The sequence below is a fragment of the Phyllobates terribilis genome, unplaced genomic scaffold, assembly GCF_046119375.1.
Source record: "Phyllobates terribilis strain yellow unplaced genomic scaffold, ASM4611937v1 Scaffold_8__6_contigs__length_399053987, whole genome shotgun sequence".
In the NCBI taxonomy this organism is placed as follows: Eukaryota; Metazoa; Chordata; class Amphibia; order Anura; family Dendrobatidae; genus Phyllobates; species Phyllobates terribilis.
Window position 1 is genome coordinate 345,250,696 of NW_027362768.1, and position 17,738 is coordinate 345,268,433.

Genomic DNA, 17,738 nt, shown 5'->3' on the forward strand with positions numbered 1-17,738 from the left:
GGAGTCCAGGTGGCCATCTCCACAAATGGACTTTTCAGAATCCTTGGGTGGCACCGTAGTCGGAAACCAATTCTGGTTATCGCTTCTCGGCCTTTTGGCTAAGATCAAGTGTAGTATCTGTTCTTATCAGTTTAATATCTGATACGTCCCCTATCTGGGGACCATATATTAAATGGATTTTTAGAACAGGGAGATGGAAAAAGAGCTTGCTCTGTCCACTCCACGCATTGACCTGGTATTGCAGTATCTCCAGGACCGGTGCACCCCTTCTTTAATGCAGTTTCTAAAATCAGAAAGAATTGAATTCAATGCTTTTTGTTCATTTGGCTTGTTTGTCGGATTTTGGGATGGACTCTTTGGCTTTGCTTTTCTTCTCCTCATTGGATTTTTCATGTTAAAAGTTGCAGAAGCCAGATGACAAGCTCATTTTGGTTCAACTTCAGCAACTGTGCATTGCATTGCCATGTAATGTAATGCAATGCTATCTATCTAGCTCTCCCTCTATACTTCCTTTTGGATAAACAGACATATTAGGCAAGCATTTTGGAGCTTTCACCTAAATAACTACAGGTGGTGAGATAAGCTGCACAATATAATTGACCTTTCAGTATATTGTTGCACACACACCATCTATTTAGCAAATGCCTTTGTTATCAACAGCAGCCTTTTAAACTCACCTGAGCTAACAGGTATGTGAGCTGGTTACTCTGCTGCGCTTAAAATTTCTTTTTTGGTTTGCTACAATGCCTTTTCTGAAACGTTGTCTCCCTCTGCTGGAACACTGACTTCTTTTATTTAATGCCTGCAGACTATAAAAGAGAAACCAACCCAAAAAGTTTGGTTGATTAGTCTGTGGCATTCTTTTAAACTGTTGCTTATGGCGGTCTCTGTGAGCTTCTCAGTGACATTCAGCCATCCAGGTATCCCGCCTGCAGTAGACGGAATGTGGCAATGGAACGCTGGCTGCGCGTGTCATAATAGGCTCTGAGCCTTTATATACCTGCGCACAGCAGCAGCCACCTTCAGTCTGCTGCTGGACAGCCAGCAGCAGCAGCAGCAGCAGGAGAGGTAATTAATCAGCAACCCTCCTGCTAAGGGTAGACAGCTGCTCGTTCCACCCCCCCCCCCCGCCTTAATTGGTTCTCCTCCCTTCCAACGGTGTTGAGGCGGGTGGGAACTGCCGGGGGTTGAGGGTACTGTGCTAAAAGAGGTGGAGTTATGCAGATCTAAAACGCGTGGATTGCAGCAGCAGCAAGCCGAAAAGTGCAGGCATGTGAGGGATCTAGAGGTTGACAGCATGTCTTCTTAACGGGAGTCCAGGTGGCCATCTCCACAAATGGACTTTTCAGAATCCTTGGGTGGCACCGTAGTCGGAAACCAATTCTGGTTATCGCTTCTCGGCCTTTTGGCTAAGATCAAGTGTAGTATCTGTTCTTATCAGTTTAATATCTGATACGTCCCCTATCTGGGGACCATATATTAAATGGATTTTTAGAACAGGGAGATGGAAAAAGAGCTTGCTCTGTCCACTCCACGCATTGACCTGGTATTGCAGTATCTCCAGGACCGGTGCACCCCTTCTTTAATGCAGTTTCTAAAATCAGAAAGAATTGAATTCAATGCTTTTTGTTCATTTGGCTTGTTTGTCGGATTTTGGGATGGACTCTTTGGCTTTGCTTTTCTTCTCCTCATTGGATTTTTCATGTTAAAAGTTGCAGAAGCCAGATGACAAGCTCATTTTGGTTCAACTTCAGCAACTGTGCATTGCATTGCCATGTAATGTAATGCAATGCTATCTATCTAGCTCTCCCTCTATACTTCCTTTTGGATAAACAGACATATTAGGCAAGCATTTTGGAGCTTTCACCTAAATAACTACAGGTGGTGAGATAAGCTGCACAATATAATTGACCTTTCAGTATATTGTTGCACACACACCATCTATTTAGCAAATGCCCTTGTTATCAACAGCAGCCTTTTAAACTCACCTGAGCTAACAGGTATGTGAGCTGGTTACTCTGCTGCGCTTAAAATTTCTTTTTTGGTTTGCTACAATGCCTTTTCTGAAACGTTGTCTCCCTCTGCTGGAACACTGACTTCTTTCATTTAATGCCTGCAGACTATAAAAGAGAAACCAACCCAAAAAGTTTCGTTGATTAGTCTGTGGCATTCTTTTAAACTGTTGCTTATGGCGGTCTCTGTGAGCTTCTCAGTGACATTCAGCCATCCAGGTATCCCGCCTGCAGTAGACGGAATGTGGCAATGGAACGCTGGCTGCGCGTGTCATAATAGGCTCTGAGCCTTTATATACCTGCGCACAGCAGCAGCCACCTTCAGTCTGCTGCTGGACAGCCAGCAGCAGCAGCAGCAGCAGGAGAGGTAATTAATCAGCAACCCTCCTGCTAAGGGTAGACAGCTGCTCGTTCCACCCCCCCCCCCCGCCTTAATTGGTTCTCCTCCCTTCCAACGGTGTTGAGGCGGGTGGGAACAGCCGGGGGTTGAGGGTACTGTGCTAAAAGAGGTGGAGTTATGCAGATCTAAAACGCGTGGATTGCAGCAGCAGCAAGCCGAAAAGTGCAGGCATGTGAGGGATCTAGAGGTTGACAGCATGTCTTCTTAACGGGAGTCCAGGTGGCCATCTCCACAAATGGACTTTTCAGAATCCTTGGGTGGCACCGTAGTCGGAAACCAATTCTGGTTATCGCTTCTCGGCCTTTTGGCTAAGATCAAGTGTAGTATCTGTTCTTATCAGTTTAATATCTGATACGTCCCCTATCTGGGGACCATATATTAAATGGATTTTTAGAACAGGGAGATGGAAAAAGAGCTTGCTCTGTCCACTCCACGCATTGACCTGGTACTGCAGTATCTCCAGGACCGGTGCACCCCTTCTTTAATGCAGTTTCTAAAATCAGAAAGAATTGAATTCAATGCTTTTTGTTCATTTGGCTTGTTTGTCGGATTTTGGGATGGACTCTTTGGCTTTGCTTTTCTTCTCCTCATTGGATTTTTCATGTTAAAAGTTGCAGAAGCCAGATGACAAGCTCATTTTGGTTCAACTTCAGCAACTGTGCATTGCATTGCCATGTAATGTAATGCAATGCTATCTATCTAGCTCTCCCTCTATACTTCCTTTTGGATAAACAGACATATTAGGCAAGCATTTTGGAGCTTTCACCTAAATAACTACAGGTGGTGAGATAAGCTGCACAATATAATTGACCTTTCAGTATATTGTTGCACACACACCATCTATTTAGCAAATGCCCTTGTTATCAACAGCAGCCTTTTAAACTCACCTGAGCTAACAGGTATGTGAGCTGGTTACTCTGCTGCGCTTAAAATTTCTTTTTTGGTTTGCTACAATGCCTTTTCTGAAACGTTGTCTCCCTCTGCTGGAACACTGACTTCTTTCATTTAATGCCTGCAGACTATAAAAGAGAAACCAACCCAAAAAGTTTGGTTGATTAGTCTGTGGCATTCTTTTAAACTGTTGCTTATGGCGGTCTCTGTGAGCTTCTCAGTGACATTCAGCCATCCAGGTATCCCGCCTGCAGTAGACGGAATGTGGCAATGGAACGCTGGCTGCGCGTGTCATAATAGGCTCTGAGCCTTTATATACCTGCGCACAGCAGCAGCCACCTTCAGTCTGCTGCTGGACAGCCAGCAGCAGCAGCAGCAGCAGGAGAGGTAATTAATCAGCAACCCTCCTGCTAAGGGTAGACAGCTGCTCGTTCCACCCCCCCCCCCGCCTTAATTGGTTCTCCTCCCTTCCAACGGTGTTGAGGCGGGTGGGAACAGCCGGGGGTTGAGGGTACTGTGCTAAAAGAGGTGGAGTTATGCAGATCTAAAACGCGTGGATTGCAGCAGCAGCAAGCCGAAAAGTGCAGGCATGTGAGGGATCTAGAGGTTGACAGCATGTCTTCTTAACGGGAGTCCAGGTGGCCATCTCCACAAATGGACTTTTCAGAATCCTTGGGTGGCACCGTAGTCGGAAACCAATTCTGGTTATCGCTTCTCGGCCTTTTGGCTAAGATCAAGTGTAGTATCTGTTCTTATCAGTTTAATATCTGATACGTCCCCTATCTGGGGACCATATATTAAATGGATTTTTAGAACAGGGAGATGGAAAAAGAGCTTGCTCTGTCCACTCCACGCATTGACCTGGTATTGCAGTATCTCCAGGACCGGTGCACCCCTTCTTTAATGCAGTTTCTAAAATCAGAAAGAATTGAATTCAATGCTTTTTGTTCATTTGGCTTGTTTGTCGTATTTTGGGATGGACTCTTTGGCTTTGCTTTTCTTCTCCTCATTGGATTTTTCATGTTAAAAGTTGCAGAAGCCAGATGACAAGCTCATTTTGGTTCAACTTCAGCAACTGTGCATTGCATTGCCATGTAATGTAATGCAATGCTATCTATCTAGCTCTCCCTCTATACTTCCTTTTGGATAAACAGACATATTAGGCAAGCATTTTGGAGCTTTCACCTAAATAACTACAGGTGGTGAGATAAGCTGCACAATATAATTGACCTTTCAGTATATTGTTGCACACACACCATCTATTTAGCAAATGCCCTTGTTATCAACAGCAGCCTTTTAAACTCACCTGAGCTAACAGGTATGTGAGCTGGTTACTCTGCTGCGCTTAAAATTTCTTTTTTGGTTTGCTACAATGCCTTTTCTGAAACGTTGTCTCCCTCTGCTGGAACACTGACTTCTTTCATTTAATGCCTGCAGACTATAAAAGAGAAACCAACCCAAAAAGTTTGGTTGATTAGTCTGTGGCATTCTTTTAAACTGTTGCTTATGGCGGTCTCTGTGAGCTTCTCAGTGACATTCAGCCATCCAGGTATCCCGCCTGCAGTAGACGGAATGTGGCAATGGAACGCTGGCTGCGCGTGTCATAATAGGCTCTGAGCCTTTATATACCTGCGCACAGCAGCAGCCACCTTCAGTCTGCTGCTGGACAGCCAGCAGCAGCAGCAGCAGCAGGAGAGGTAATTAATCAGCAACCCTCCTGCTAAGGGTAGACAGCTGCTCGTTCCACCCCCCCCCCCCCGCCTTAATTGGTTCTCCTCCCTTCCAACGGTGTTGAGGCGGGTGGGAACAGCCGGGGGTTGAGGGTACTGTGCTAAAAGAGGTGGAGTTATGCAGATCTAAAACGCGTGGATTGCAGCAGCAGCAAGCCGAAAAGTGCAGGCATGTGAGGGATCTAGAGGTTGACAGCATGTCTTCTTAACGGGAGTCCAGGTGGCCATCTCCACAAATGGACTTTTCAGAATCCTTGGGTGGCACCGTAGTCGGAAACCAATTCTGGTTATCGCTTCTCGGCCTTTTGGCTAAGATCAAGTGTAGTATCTGTTCTTATCAGTTTAATATCTGATACGTCCCCTATCTGGGGACCATATATTAAATGGATTTTTAGAACAGGGAGATGGAAAAAGAGCTTGCTCTGTCCACTCCACGCATTGACCTGGTACTGCAGTATCTCCAGGACCGGTGCACCCCTTCTTTAATGCAGTTTCTAAAATCAGAAAGAATTGAATTCAATGCTTTTTGTTCATTTGGCTTGTTTGTCGGATTTTGGGATGGACTCTTTGGCTTTGCTTTTCTTCTCCTCATTGGATTTTTCATGTTAAAAGTTGCAGAAGCCAGATGACAAGCTCATTTTGGTTCAACTTCAGCAACTGTGCATTGCATTGCCATGTAATGTAATGCAATGCTATCTATCTAGCTCTCCCTCTATACTTCCTTTTGGATAAACAGACATATTAGGCAAGCATTTTGGAGCTTTCACCTAAATAACTACAGGTGGTGAGATAAGCTGCACAATATAATTGACCTTTCAGTATATTGTTGCACACACACCATCTATTTAGCAAATGCCCTTGTTATCAACAGCAGCCTTTTAAACTCACCTGAGCTAACAGGTATGTGAGCTGGTTACTCTGCTGCGCTTAAAATTTCTTTTTTGGTTTGCTACAATGCCTTTTCTGAAACGTTGTCTCCCTCTGCTGGAACACTGACTTCTTTCATTTAATGCCTGCAGACTATAAAAGAGAAACCAACCCAAAAAGTTTGGTTGATTAGTCTGTGGCATTCTTTTAAACTGTTGCTTATGGCGGTCTCTGTGAGCTTCTCAGTGACATTCAGCCATCCAGGTATCCCGCCTGCAGTAGACGGAATGTGGCAATGGAACGCTGGCTGCGCGTGTCATAATAGGCTCTGAGCCTTTATATACCTGCGCACAGCAGCAGCCACCTTCAGTCTGCTGCTGGACAGCCAGCAGCAGCAGCAGCAGCAGGAGAGGTAATTAATCAGCAACCCTCCTGCTAAGGGTAGACAGCTGCTCGTTCCACCCCCCCCCCCGCCTTAATTGGTTCTCCTCCCTTCCAACGGTGTTGAGGCGGGTGGGAACAGCCGGGGGTTGAGGGTACTGTGCTAAAAGAGGTGGAGTTATGCAGATCTAAAACGCGTGGATTGCAGCAGCAGCAAGCCGAAAAGTGCAGGCATGTGAGGGATCTAGAGGTTGACAGCATGTCTTCTTAACGGGAGTCCAGGTGGCCATCTCCACAAATGGACTTTTCAGAATCCTTGGGTGGCACCGTAGTCGGAAACCAATTCTGGTTATCGCTTCTCGGCCTTTTGGCTAAGATCAAGTGTAGTATCTGTTCTTATCAGTTTAATATCTGATACGTCCCCTATCTGGGGACCATATATTAAATGGATTTTTAGAACAGGGAGATGGAAAAAGAGCTTGCTCTGTCCACTCCACGCATTGACCTGGTATTGCAGTATCTCCAGGACCGGTGCACCCCTTCTTTAATGCAGTTTCTAAAATCAGAAAGAATTGAATTCAATGCTTTTTGTTCATTTGGCTTGTTTGTCGGATTTTGGGATGGACTCTTTGGCTTTGCTTTTCTTCTCCTCATTGGATTTTTCATGTTAAAAGTTGCAGAAGCCAGATGACAAGCTCATTTTGGTTCAACTTCAGCAACTGTGCATTGCATTGCCATGTAATGTAATGCAATGCTATCTATCTAGCTCTCCCTCTATACTTCCTTTTGGATAAACAGACATATTAGGCAAGCATTTTGGAGCTTTCACCTAAATAACTACAGGTGGTGAGATAAGCTGCACAATATAATTGACCTTTCAGTATATTGTTGCACACACACCATCTATTTAGCAAATGCCCTTGTTATCAACAGCAGCCTTTTAAACTCACCTGAGCTAACAGGTATGTGAGCTGGTTACTCTGCTGCGCTTAAAATTTATTTTTTGGTTTGCTACAATGCCTTTTCTGAAACGTTGTCTCCCTCTGCTGGAACACTGACTTCTTTCATTTAATGCCTGCAGACTATAAAAGAGAAACCAACCCAAAAAGTTTGGTTGATTAGTCTGTGGCATTCTTTTAAACTGTTGCTTATGGCGGTCTCTGTGAGCTTCTCAGTGACATTCAGCCATCCAGGTATCCCGCCTGCAGTAGACGGAATGTGGCAATGGAACGCTGGCTGCGCGTGTCATAATAGGCTCTGAGCCTTTATATACCTGCGCACAGCAGCAGCCACCTTCAGTCTGCTGCTGGACAGCCAGCAGCAGCAGCAGCAGCAGGAGAGGTAATTAATCAGCAACCCTCCTGCTAAGGGTAGACAGCTGCTCGTTCCACCCCCCCCCCCCGCCTTAATTGGCTCTCCTCCCTTTCAACGGTGTTGAGGCGGGTGGGAACAGCCGGGGGTTGAGGGTACTGTGCTAAAAGAGGTGGAGTTATGCAGATCTAAAACGCGTGGATTGCAGCAGCAGCAAGCCGAAAAGTGCAGGCATGTGAGGGATCTAGAGGTTGACAGCATGTCTTCTTAACGGGAGTCCAGGTGGCCATCTCCACAAATGGACTTTTCAGAATCCTTGGGTGGCACCGTAGTCGGAAACCAATTCTGGTTATCGCTTCTCGGCCTTTTGGCTAAGATCAAGTGTAGTATCTGTTCTTATCAGTTTAATATCTGATACGTCCCCTATCTGGGGACCATATATTAAATGGATTTTTAGAACAGGGAGATGGAAAAAGAGCTTGCTCTGTCCACTCCACGCATTGACCTGGTATTGCAGTATCTCCAGGACCGGTGCACCCCTTCTTTAATGCAGTTTCTAAAATCAGAAAGAATTGAATTCAATGCTTTTTGTTCATTTGGCTTGTTTGTCGGATTTTGGGATGGACTCTTTGGCTTTGCTTTTCTTCTCCTCATTGGATTTTTCATGTTAAAAGTTGCAGAAGCCAGATGACAAGCTCATTTTGGTTCAACTTCAGCAACTGTGCATTGCATTGCCATGTAATGTAATGCAATGCTATCTATCTAGCTCTCCCTCTATACTTCCTTTTGGATAAACAGACATATTAGGCAAGCATTTTGGAGCTTTCACCTAAATAACTACAGGTGGTGAGATAAGCTGCACAATATAATTGACCTTTCAGTATATTGTTGCACACACACCATCTATTTAGCAAATGCCCTTGTTATCAACAGCAGCCTTTTAAACTCACCTGAGCTAACAGGTATGTGAGCTGGTTACTCTGCTGCGCTTAAAATTTCTTTTTTGGTTTGCTACAATACCTTTTCTGAAACGTTGTCTCCCTCTGCTGGAACACTGACTTCTTTCATTTAATGCCTGCAGACTATAAAAGAGAAACCAACCCAAAAAGTTTGGTTGATTAGTCTGTGGCATTCTTTTAAACTGTTGCTTATGGCGGTCTCTGTGAGCTTCTCAGTGACATTCAGCCATCCAGGTATCCCGCCTGCAGTAGACGGAATGTGGCAACGGAACGCTGGCTGCGCGTGTCATAATAGGCTCTGAGCCTTTATATACCTGCGCACAGCAGCAGCCACCTTCAGTCTGCTGCTGGACAGCCAGCAGCAGCAGCAGCAGCAGGAGAGGTAATTAATCAGCAACCCTCCTGCTAAGGGTAGACAGCTGCTCGTTCCACCCCCCCCCCGCCTTAATTGGTTCTCCTCCCTTCCAACGGTGTTGAGGCGGGTGGGAACAGCCGGGGGTTGAGGGTACTGTGCTAAAAGAGGTGGAGTTATGCAGATCTAAAACGCGTGGATTGCAGCAGCAGCAAGCCGAAAAGTGCAGGCATGTGAGGGATCTAGAGGTTGACAGCATGTCTTCTTAACGGGAGTCCAGGTGGCCATCTCCACAAATGGACTTTTCAGAATCCTTGGGTGGCACCGTAGTCGGAAACCAATTCTGGTTATCGCTTCTCGGCCTTTTGGCTAAGATCAAGTGTAGTATCTGTTCTTATCAGTTTAATATCTGATACGTCCCCTATCTGGGGACCATATATTAAATGGATTTTTAGAACAGGGAGATGGAAAAAGAGCTTGCTCTGTCCACTCCACGCATTGACCTGGTATTGCAGTATCTCCAGGACCGGTGCACCCCTTCTTTAATGCAGTTTCTAAAATCAGAAAGAATTGAATTCAATGCTTTTTGTTCATTTGGCTTGTTTGTCGGATTTTGGGATGGACTCTTTGGCTTTGCTTTTCTTCTCCTCATTGGATTTTTCATGTTAAAAGTTGCAGAAGCCAGATGACAAGCTCATTTTGGTTCAACTTCAGCAACTGTGCATTGCATTGCCATGTAATGTAATGCAATGCTATCTATCTAGCTTTCCCTCTATACTTCCTTTTGGATAAACAGACATATTAGGCAAGCATTTTGGAGCTTTCACCTAAATAACTACAGGTGGTGAGATAAGCTGCACAATATAATTGACCTTTCAGTATATTGTTGCACACACACCATCTATTTAGCAAATGCCCTTGTTATCAACAGCAGCCTTTTAAACTCACCTGAGCTAACAGGTATGTGAGCTGGTTACTCTGCTGCGCTTAAAATTTCTTTTTTGGTTTGCTACAATACCTTTTCTGAAACGTTGTCTCCCTCTGCTGGAACACTGACTTCTTTCATTTAATGCCTGCAGACTATAAAAGAGAAACCAACCCAAAAAGTTTGGTTGATTAGTCTGTGGCATTCTTTTAAACTGTTGCTTATGGCGGTCTCTGTGAGCTTCTCAGTGACATTCAGCCATCCAGGTATCCCGCCTGCAGTAGACGGAATGTGGCAATGGAACGCTGGCTGCGCGTGTCATAATAGGCTCTGAGCCTTTATATACCTGCGCACAGCAGCAGCCACCTTCAGTCTGCTGCTGGACAGCCAGCAGCAGCAGCAGCAGCAGGAGAGGTAATTAATCAGCAACCCTCCTGCTAAGGGTAGACAGCTGCTCGTTCCACTTCCCCCCCCCCGCCTTAATTGGTTCTCCTCCCTTCCAACGGTGTTGAGGCGGGTGGGAACTGCCGGGGGTTGAGGGTACTGTGCTAAAAGAGGTGGAGTTATGCAGATCTAAAACGCGTGGATTGCAGCAGCAGCAAGCCGAAAAGTGCAGGCATGTGAGGGATCTAGAGGTTGACAGCATGTCTTCTTAACGGGAGTCCAGGTGGCCATCTCCACAAATGGACTTTTCAGAATCCTTGGGTGGCACCGTAGTCGGAAACCAATTCTGGTTATCGCTTCTCGGCCTTTTGGCTAAGATCAAGTGTAGTATCTGTTCTTATCAGTTTAATATCTGATACGTCCCCTATCTGGGGACCATATATTAAATGGATTTTTAGAACAGGGAGATGGAAAAAGAGCTTGCTCTGTCCACTCCACGCATTGACCTGGTATTGCAGTATCTCCAGGACCGGTGCACCCCTTCTTTAATGCAGTTTCTAAAATCAGAAAGAATTGAATTCAATGCTTTTTGTTCATTTGGCTTGTTTGTCGGATTTTGGGATGGACTCTTTGGCTTTGCTTTTCTTCTCCTCATTGGATTTTTCATGTTAAAAGTTGCAGAAGCCAGATGACAAGCTCATTTTGGTTCAACTTCAGCAACTGTGCATTGCATTGCCATGTAATGTAATGCAATGCTATCTATCTAGCTCTCCCTCTATACTTCCTTTTGGATAAACAGACATATTAGGCAAGCATTTTGGAGCTTTCACCTAAATAACTACAGGTGGTGAGATAAGCTGCACAATATAATTGACCTTTCAGTATATTGTTGCACACACACCATCTATTTAGCAAATGCCCTTGTTATCAACAGCAGCCTTTTAAACTCACCTGAGCTAACAGGTATGTGAGCTGGTTACTCTGCTGCGCTTAAAATTTCTTTTTTGGTTTGCTACAATGCCTTTTCTGAAACGTTGTCTCCCTCTGCTGGAACACTGACTTCTTTCATTTAATGCCTGCAGACTATAAAAGAGAAACCAACCCAAAAAGTTTGGTTGATTAGTCTGTGGCATTCTTTTAAACTGTTGCTTATGGCGGTCTCTGTGAGCTTCTCAATGACATTCAGCCATCCAGGTATCCCGCCTGCAGTAGACGGAATGTGGCAATGGAACGCTGGCTGCGCGTGTCATAATAGGCTCTGAGCCTTTATATACCTGCGCACAGCAGCAGCCACCTTCAGTCTGCTGCTGGACAGCCATCAGCAGCAGCAGCAGCAGGAGAGGTAATTAATCAGCAACCCTCCTGCTAAGGGTAGACAGCTGCTCGTTCCACACCCCCCCCCGCCTTAATTGGTTCTCCTCCCTTCCAACGGTGTTGAGGCGGGTGGGAACAGCCGGGGGTTGAGGGTACTGTGCTAAAAGAGGTGGAGTTATGCAGATCTAAAACGCGTGGATTGCAGCAGCAGCAAGCCGAAAAGTGCAGGCATGTGAGGGATCTAGAGGTTGACAGCATGTCTTCTTAACGGGAGTCCAAGTGGCCATCTCCACAAATGGACTTTTCAGAATCCTTGGGTGGCACCGTAGTCGGAAACCAATTCTGGTTATCGCTTCTCGGCCTTTTGGCTAAGATCAAGTGTAGTATCTTTCGAAAAGGCGGTTTTGGATGTTGGCCGGCCTAGTAGATTGATACATTATGCACACTGGGGTTTAGGCGCTTGTTAGTACGCCAGGTGGCTAATATAGTCATCTGGTGGAAAGCATGGCCCCCCAGGATCGACGCCATTGGGCCGGGGAAGATCGAAAGCCCGAAGTGTGAAGTGCCCCAGGAGTGGTGACCCTGGGGTGCCTTAACTCACTGGGATTGGGAACCCCACTTGAGTTTATGGCACATTTGCACAAGCACTTCAAATTTTCTTTCTTCGCACACACCCTTATTCCGGGCCTTCTGGCCTTAGGATGGGGAATTTTTCAATTCCCGGTCGAAGGTCCGGGCAGTATTATACTGTGAAACCTTCACTATTTATTTAATTTCTTTGTCACTGTGTGTCCACTTATTCACGTGTGTCACGTCCTACTAGGATTTTGTCGGGATGCGGTTCCCTTACGGGTTCCTCTCTTGGCAGGTCTAGGGGGGGAGTGTGTGGCCATCAGGTTCCGCTCCCCCCTGAACCCCCCTGGCTCTCCTCTTTCGGGAGGAGAGCGTTGTTGGCTCCCCTCTTCCGGGAGGGGAGCACAGTCTTTAGCTCCCAGTGCCTTGCTCGGGTGAGAACTCGGGCAGGTGCTGGGGGTAAGATTGGGTCGCCTCTGGCTTCGGTTGGAGGTGGCTTTTTGTCCCTGTTCCTCGCTGTGGCCTTTTGGCTCGGAGGGACGGGGAATGGTTTGGGGGACCCTTCTCCTTTTGGAGAGGGTTTCAAGAAGACCAGCATCCTAGTGCACTTTTTTTGTGGCACTTGTCACTTTTTTAAGCGCACTCAGGTTTTGTACACGAATTCGGGCTTTCAAAAAAAAAAAATCTGTTCTTATCAGTTTAATATCTGATACGTCCCCTATCTGGGGACCATATATTAAATGGATTTTTAGAACAGGGAGATGGAAAAAGAGCTTGCTCTGTCCACTCCACGCATTGACCTGGTATTGCAGTATCTCCAGGACCGGTGCACCCCTTCTTTAATGCAGTTTCTAAAATCAGAAAGAATTGAATTCAATGCTTTTTGTTCATTTGGCTTGTTTGTCGGATTTTGGGATGGACTCTTTGGCTTTGCTTTTCTTCTCCTCATTGGATTTTTCATGTTAAAAGTTGCAGAAGCCAGATGACAAGCTCATTTTGGTTCAACTTCAGCAACTGTACATTGCATTGCCATGTAATGTAATGCAATGCTATCTATCTAGCTCTCCCTCTATACTTCCTTTTGGATAAACAGACATATTAGGCAAGCATTTTGGAGCTTTCACCTAAATAACTACAGGTGGTGAGATAAGCTGCACAATATAATTGACCTTTCAGTATATTGTTGCACACACACCATCTATTTAGCAAATGCCCTTGTTATCAACAGCAGCCTTTTAAACTCACCTGAGCTAACAGGTATGTGAGCTGGTTACTCTGCTGCGCTTAAAATTTCTTTTTTGGTTTGCTACAATGCCTTTTCTGAAACGTTGTCTCCCTCTGCTGGAACACTGACTTCTTTCATTTAATGCCTGCAGACTATAAAAGAGAAACCAACCCAAAAAGTTTGGTTGATTAGTCTGTGGCATTCTTTTAAACTGTTGCTTATGGCGGTCTCTGTGAGCTTCTCAGTGACATTCAGCCATCCAGGTATCCCGCCTGCAGTAGACGGAATGTGGCAATGGAACGCTGGCTGCGCGTGTCATAATAGGCTCTGAGCCTTTATATACCTGCGCACAGCAGCAGCCACCTTCAGTCTGCTGCTGGACAGCCAGCAGCAGCAGCAGCAGCAGGAGAGGTAATTAATCAGCAACCCTCCTGCTAAGGGTAGACAGCTGCTCGTTCCACCCCCCCCCCCCGCCTTAATTGGTTCTCCTCCCTTCCAACGGTGTTGAGGCGGGTGGGAACAGCCGGGGGTTGAGGGTACTGTGCTAAAAGAGGTGGAGTTATGCAGATCTAAAACGCGTTGATTGCAGCAGCAGCAAGCCGAAAAGTGCAGGCATGTGAGGGATCTAGAGGTTGACAGCATGTCTTCTTAACGGGAGTCCAGGTGGCCATCTCCACAAATGGACTTTTCAGAATCCTTGGGTGGCACCGTAGTCGGAAACCAATTCTGGTTATCGCTTCTCGGCCTTTTGGCTAAGATCAAGTGTAGTATCTGTTCTTATCAGTTTAATATCTGATACGTCCCCTATCTGGGGACCATATATTAAATGGATTTTTAGAACAGGGAGATGGAAAAAGAGCTTGCTCTGTCCACTCCACGCATTGACCTGGTATTGCAGTATCTCCAGGACCGGTGCACCCCTTCTTTAATGCAGTTTCTAAAATCAGAAAGAATTGAATTCAATGCTTTTTGTTCATTTGGCTTGTTTGTCGGATTTTGGGATGGACTCTTTGGCTTTGCTTTTCTTCTCCTCATTGGATTTTTCATGTTAAAAGTTGCAGAAGCCAGATGACAAGCTCATTTTGGTTCAACTTCAGCAACTGTGCATTGCATTGCCATGTAATGTAATGCAATGCTATCTATCTAGCTCTCCCTCTATACTTCCTTTTGGATAAACAGACATATTAGGCAAGCATTTTGGAGCTTTCACCTAAATAACTACAGGTGGTGAGATAAGCTGCACAATATAATTGACCTTTCAGTATATTGTTGCACACACACCATCTATTTAGCAAATGCCCTTGTTATCAACAGCAGCCTTTTAAACTCACCTGAGCTAACAGGTATGTGAGCTGGTTACTCTGCTGCGCTTAAAATTTCTTTTTTGGTTTGCTACAATGCCTTTTCTGAAACGTTGTCTCCCTCTGCTGGAACACTGACTTCTTTCATTTAATGCCTGCAGACTATAAAAGAGAAACCAACCCAAAAAGTTTGGTTGATTAGTCTGTGGCATTCTTTTAAACTGTTGCTTATGGCGGTCTCTGTGAGCTTCTCAGTGACATTCAGCCATCCAGGTATCCCGCCTGCAGTAGACGGAATGTGGCAACGGAACGCTGGCTGCGCGTGTCATAATAGGCTCTGAGCCTTTATATACCTGCGCACAGCAGCAGCCACCTTCAGTCTGCTGCTGGACAGCCAGCAGCAGCAGCAGCAGCAGGAGAGGTAATTAATCAGCAACCCTCCTGCTAAGGGTAGACAGCTGCTCGTTCCACCCCCCCCCCCCCCGCCTTAATTGGTTCTCCTCCCTTCCAACGGTGTTGAGGCGGGTGGGAACAGCCGGGGGTTGAGGGTACTGTGCTAAAAGAGGTGGAGTTATGCAGATCTAAAACGCGTGGATTGCAGCAGCAGCAAGCCGAAAAGTGCAGGCATGTGAGGGATCTAGAGGTTGACAGCATGTCTTCTTAACGGGAGTCCAGGTGGCCATCTCCACAAATGGACTTTTCAGAATCCTTGGGTGGCACCGTAGTCGGAAACCAATTCTGGTTATCGCTTCTCGGCCTTTTGGCTAAGATCAAGTGTAGTATCTGTTCTTATCAGTTTAATATCTGATACGTCCCCTATCTGGGGACCATATATTAAATGGATTTTTAGAACAGGGAGATGGAAAAAGAGCTTGCTCTGTCCACTCCACGCATTGACCTGGTATTGCAGTATCTCCAGGACCGGTGCACCCCTTCTTTAATGCAGTTTCTAAAATCAGAAAGAATTGAATTCAATGCTTTTTGTTCATTTGGCTTGTTTGTCGGATTTTGGGATGTACTCTTTGGCTTTGCTTTTCTTCTCCTCATTGGATTTTTCATGTTAAAAGTTGCAGAAGCCAGATGACAAGCTCATTTTGGTTCAACTTCAGCAACTGTGCATTGCATTGCCATGTAATGTAATGCAATGCTATCTATCTAGCTCTCCCTCTATACTTCCTTTTGGATAAACAGACATATTAGGCAAGCATTTTGGAGCTTTCACCTAAATAACTACAGGTGGTGAGATAAGCTGCACAATATAATTGACCTTTCAGTATATTGTTGCACACACACCATCTATATTTAGCAAATGCCCTTGTTATCAACAGCAGCCTTTTAAACTCACCTGAGCTAACAGGTATGTGAGCTGGTTACTCTGCTGCGCTTAAAATTTCTTTTTTGGTTTGCTACAATGCCTTTTCTGAAACGTTGTCTCCCTCTGCTGGAACACTGACTTCTTTCATTTAATGCCTGCAGACTATAAAAGAGAAACCAACCCAAAAAGTTTGGTTGATTAGTCTGTGGCATTCTTTTAAACTGTTGCTTATGGCGGTCTCTGTGAGCTTCTCAGTGACATTCAGCCATCCAGGTATCCCGCCTGCAGTAGACGGAATGTGGCAATGGAACGCTGGCTGCGCGTGTCATAATAGGCTCTGAGCCTTTATATACCTGCGCACAGCAGCAGCCACCTTCAGTCTGCTGCTGGACAGCCAGCAGCAGCAGCAGCAGCAGGAGAGGTAATTAATCAGCAACCCTCCTGCTAAGGGTAGACAGCTGCTCGTTCCACCCCCCCCCCCCCGCCTTAATTGGTTCTCCTCCCTTCCAACGGTGTTGAGGCGGGTGGGAACAGCCGGGGGTTGAGGGTACTGTGCTAAAAGAGGTGGAGTTATGCAGATCTAAAACGCGTGGATTGCAGCAGCAGCAAGCCGAAAAGTGCAGGCATGTGAGGGATCTAGAGGTTGACAGCATGTCTTCTTAACGGGAGTCCAGGTGGCCATCTCCACAAATGGACTTTTCAGAATCCTTGGGTGGCACCGTAGTCGGAAACCAATTCTGGTTATCGCTTCTCGGCCTTTTGGCTAAGATCAAGTGTAGTATCTGTTCTTATCAGTTTAATATCTGATACGTCCCCTATCTGGGGACCATATATTAAATGGATTTTTAGAACAGGGAGATGGAAAAAGAGCTTGCTCTGTCCACTCCACGCATTGACCTGGTATTGCAGTATCTCCAGGACCGGTGCACCCCTTCTTTAATGCAGTTTCTAAAATCAGAAAGAGTTGAATTCAATGCTTTTTGTTCATTTGGCTTGTTTGTCGGATTTTGGGATGGACTCTTTGGCTTTGCTTTTCTTCTCCTCATTGGATTTTTCATGTTAAAAGTTGCAGAAGCCAGATGACAAGCTCATTTTGGTTCAACTTCAGCAACTGTGCATTGCATTGCCATGTAATGTAATGCAATGCTATCTATCTAGCTCTCCCTCTATACTTCCTTTTGGATAAACAGACATATTAGGCAAGCATTTTGGAGCTTTCACCTAAATAACTACAGGTGGTGAGATAAGCTGCACAATATAATTGACCTTTCAGTATATTGTTGCACACACACCATCTATTTAGCAAATGCCCTTGTTATCAACAGCAGCCTTTTAAACTCACCTGAGCTAACAGGTATGTGAGCTGGTTACTCTGCTGCGCTTAAAATTTCTTTTTTGGTTTGCTACAATGCCTTTTCTGAAACGTTGTCTCCCTCTGCTGGAACACTGACTTCTTTCATTTAATGCCTGCAGACTATAAAAGAGAAACCAACCCAAAAAGTTTGGTTGATTAGTCTGTGGCATTCTTTTAAACTGTTGCTTATGGCGGTCTCTGTGAGCTTCTCAGTGACATTCAGCCATCCAGGTATCCCGCCTGCAGTAGACGGAATGTGGCAATGGAACGCTGGCTGCGCGTGTCATAATAGGCTCTGAGCCTTTATATACCTGCGCACAGCAGCAGCCACCTTCAGTCTGCTGCTGGACAGCCAGCAGCAGCAGCAGCAGCCGGAGAGGTAATTAATCAGCAACCCTCCTGCTAAGGGTAGACAGCTGCTCGTTCCACCCCCCCCCCCGCCTT

At 45.7% G+C, this 17,738-nt stretch overlaps 12 non-coding genes and 2 pseudogenes across 12 annotated transcripts; all 14 read left to right on the forward strand.

Moving 5' to 3' along the window:
• The first annotated feature begins 78 nt into the window (after nucleotides 1–78).
• Nucleotides 79–269, forward strand: LOC141158687 (U2 spliceosomal RNA). The gene has a single exon (XR_012248713.1). It is a non-coding gene; the product is annotated as a U2 spliceosomal RNA (small nuclear RNA).
• A 1,120-nt stretch (nucleotides 270–1,389) lies between these two features.
• On the forward strand, nucleotides 1,390–1,580 carry LOC141158698 (U2 spliceosomal RNA). The gene has a single exon (XR_012248724.1). It is a non-coding gene; the product is annotated as a U2 spliceosomal RNA (small nuclear RNA).
• Nucleotides 1,581–2,700: 1,120 nt separating this feature from the next.
• LOC141159600 (U2 spliceosomal RNA) lies at nucleotides 2,701–2,891 on the forward strand. Its single transcript, XR_012249603.1, has one exon. It is a non-coding gene; the product is annotated as a U2 spliceosomal RNA (small nuclear RNA).
• A 1,119-nt stretch (nucleotides 2,892–4,010) lies between these two features.
• LOC141158709 (U2 spliceosomal RNA) lies at nucleotides 4,011–4,201 on the forward strand. Its single transcript, XR_012248735.1, has one exon. It is a non-coding gene; the product is annotated as a U2 spliceosomal RNA (small nuclear RNA).
• Nucleotides 4,202–5,322: 1,121 nt separating this feature from the next.
• Nucleotides 5,323–5,513, forward strand: LOC141159602 (U2 spliceosomal RNA). The gene has a single exon (XR_012249605.1). It is a non-coding gene; the product is annotated as a U2 spliceosomal RNA (small nuclear RNA).
• Nucleotides 5,514–6,632: 1,119 nt separating this feature from the next.
• LOC141158720 (U2 spliceosomal RNA) lies at nucleotides 6,633–6,823 on the forward strand. Its single transcript, XR_012248746.1, has one exon. It is a non-coding gene; the product is annotated as a U2 spliceosomal RNA (small nuclear RNA).
• Nucleotides 6,824–7,943: 1,120 nt separating this feature from the next.
• LOC141158731 (U2 spliceosomal RNA) lies at nucleotides 7,944–8,134 on the forward strand. The gene has a single exon (XR_012248757.1). It is a non-coding gene; the product is annotated as a U2 spliceosomal RNA (small nuclear RNA).
• Nucleotides 8,135–9,252: 1,118 nt separating this feature from the next.
• On the forward strand, nucleotides 9,253–9,443 carry LOC141158744 (U2 spliceosomal RNA). Its single transcript, XR_012248768.1, has one exon. It is a non-coding gene; the product is annotated as a U2 spliceosomal RNA (small nuclear RNA).
• Nucleotides 9,444–10,564: 1,121 nt separating this feature from the next.
• On the forward strand, nucleotides 10,565–10,755 carry LOC141158756 (U2 spliceosomal RNA). Its single transcript, XR_012248780.1, has one exon. It is a non-coding gene; the product is annotated as a U2 spliceosomal RNA (small nuclear RNA).
• Nucleotides 10,756–11,874: 1,119 nt separating this feature from the next.
• On the forward strand, nucleotides 11,875–11,966 carry LOC141160457 (U2 spliceosomal RNA; annotated as a pseudogene).
• Nucleotides 11,967–12,760: 794 nt separating this feature from the next.
• On the forward strand, nucleotides 12,761–12,936 carry LOC141160206 (U2 spliceosomal RNA; annotated as a pseudogene).
• A 1,120-nt stretch (nucleotides 12,937–14,056) lies between these two features.
• Nucleotides 14,057–14,247, forward strand: LOC141158767 (U2 spliceosomal RNA). The gene has a single exon (XR_012248791.1). It is a non-coding gene; the product is annotated as a U2 spliceosomal RNA (small nuclear RNA).
• Nucleotides 14,248–15,369: 1,122 nt separating this feature from the next.
• Nucleotides 15,370–15,560, forward strand: LOC141158778 (U2 spliceosomal RNA). Its single transcript, XR_012248802.1, has one exon. It is a non-coding gene; the product is annotated as a U2 spliceosomal RNA (small nuclear RNA).
• Nucleotides 15,561–16,683: 1,123 nt separating this feature from the next.
• LOC141158790 (U2 spliceosomal RNA) lies at nucleotides 16,684–16,874 on the forward strand. The gene has a single exon (XR_012248813.1). It is a non-coding gene; the product is annotated as a U2 spliceosomal RNA (small nuclear RNA).
• The last annotated feature ends 864 nt before the right edge of the window (nucleotides 16,875–17,738 follow it).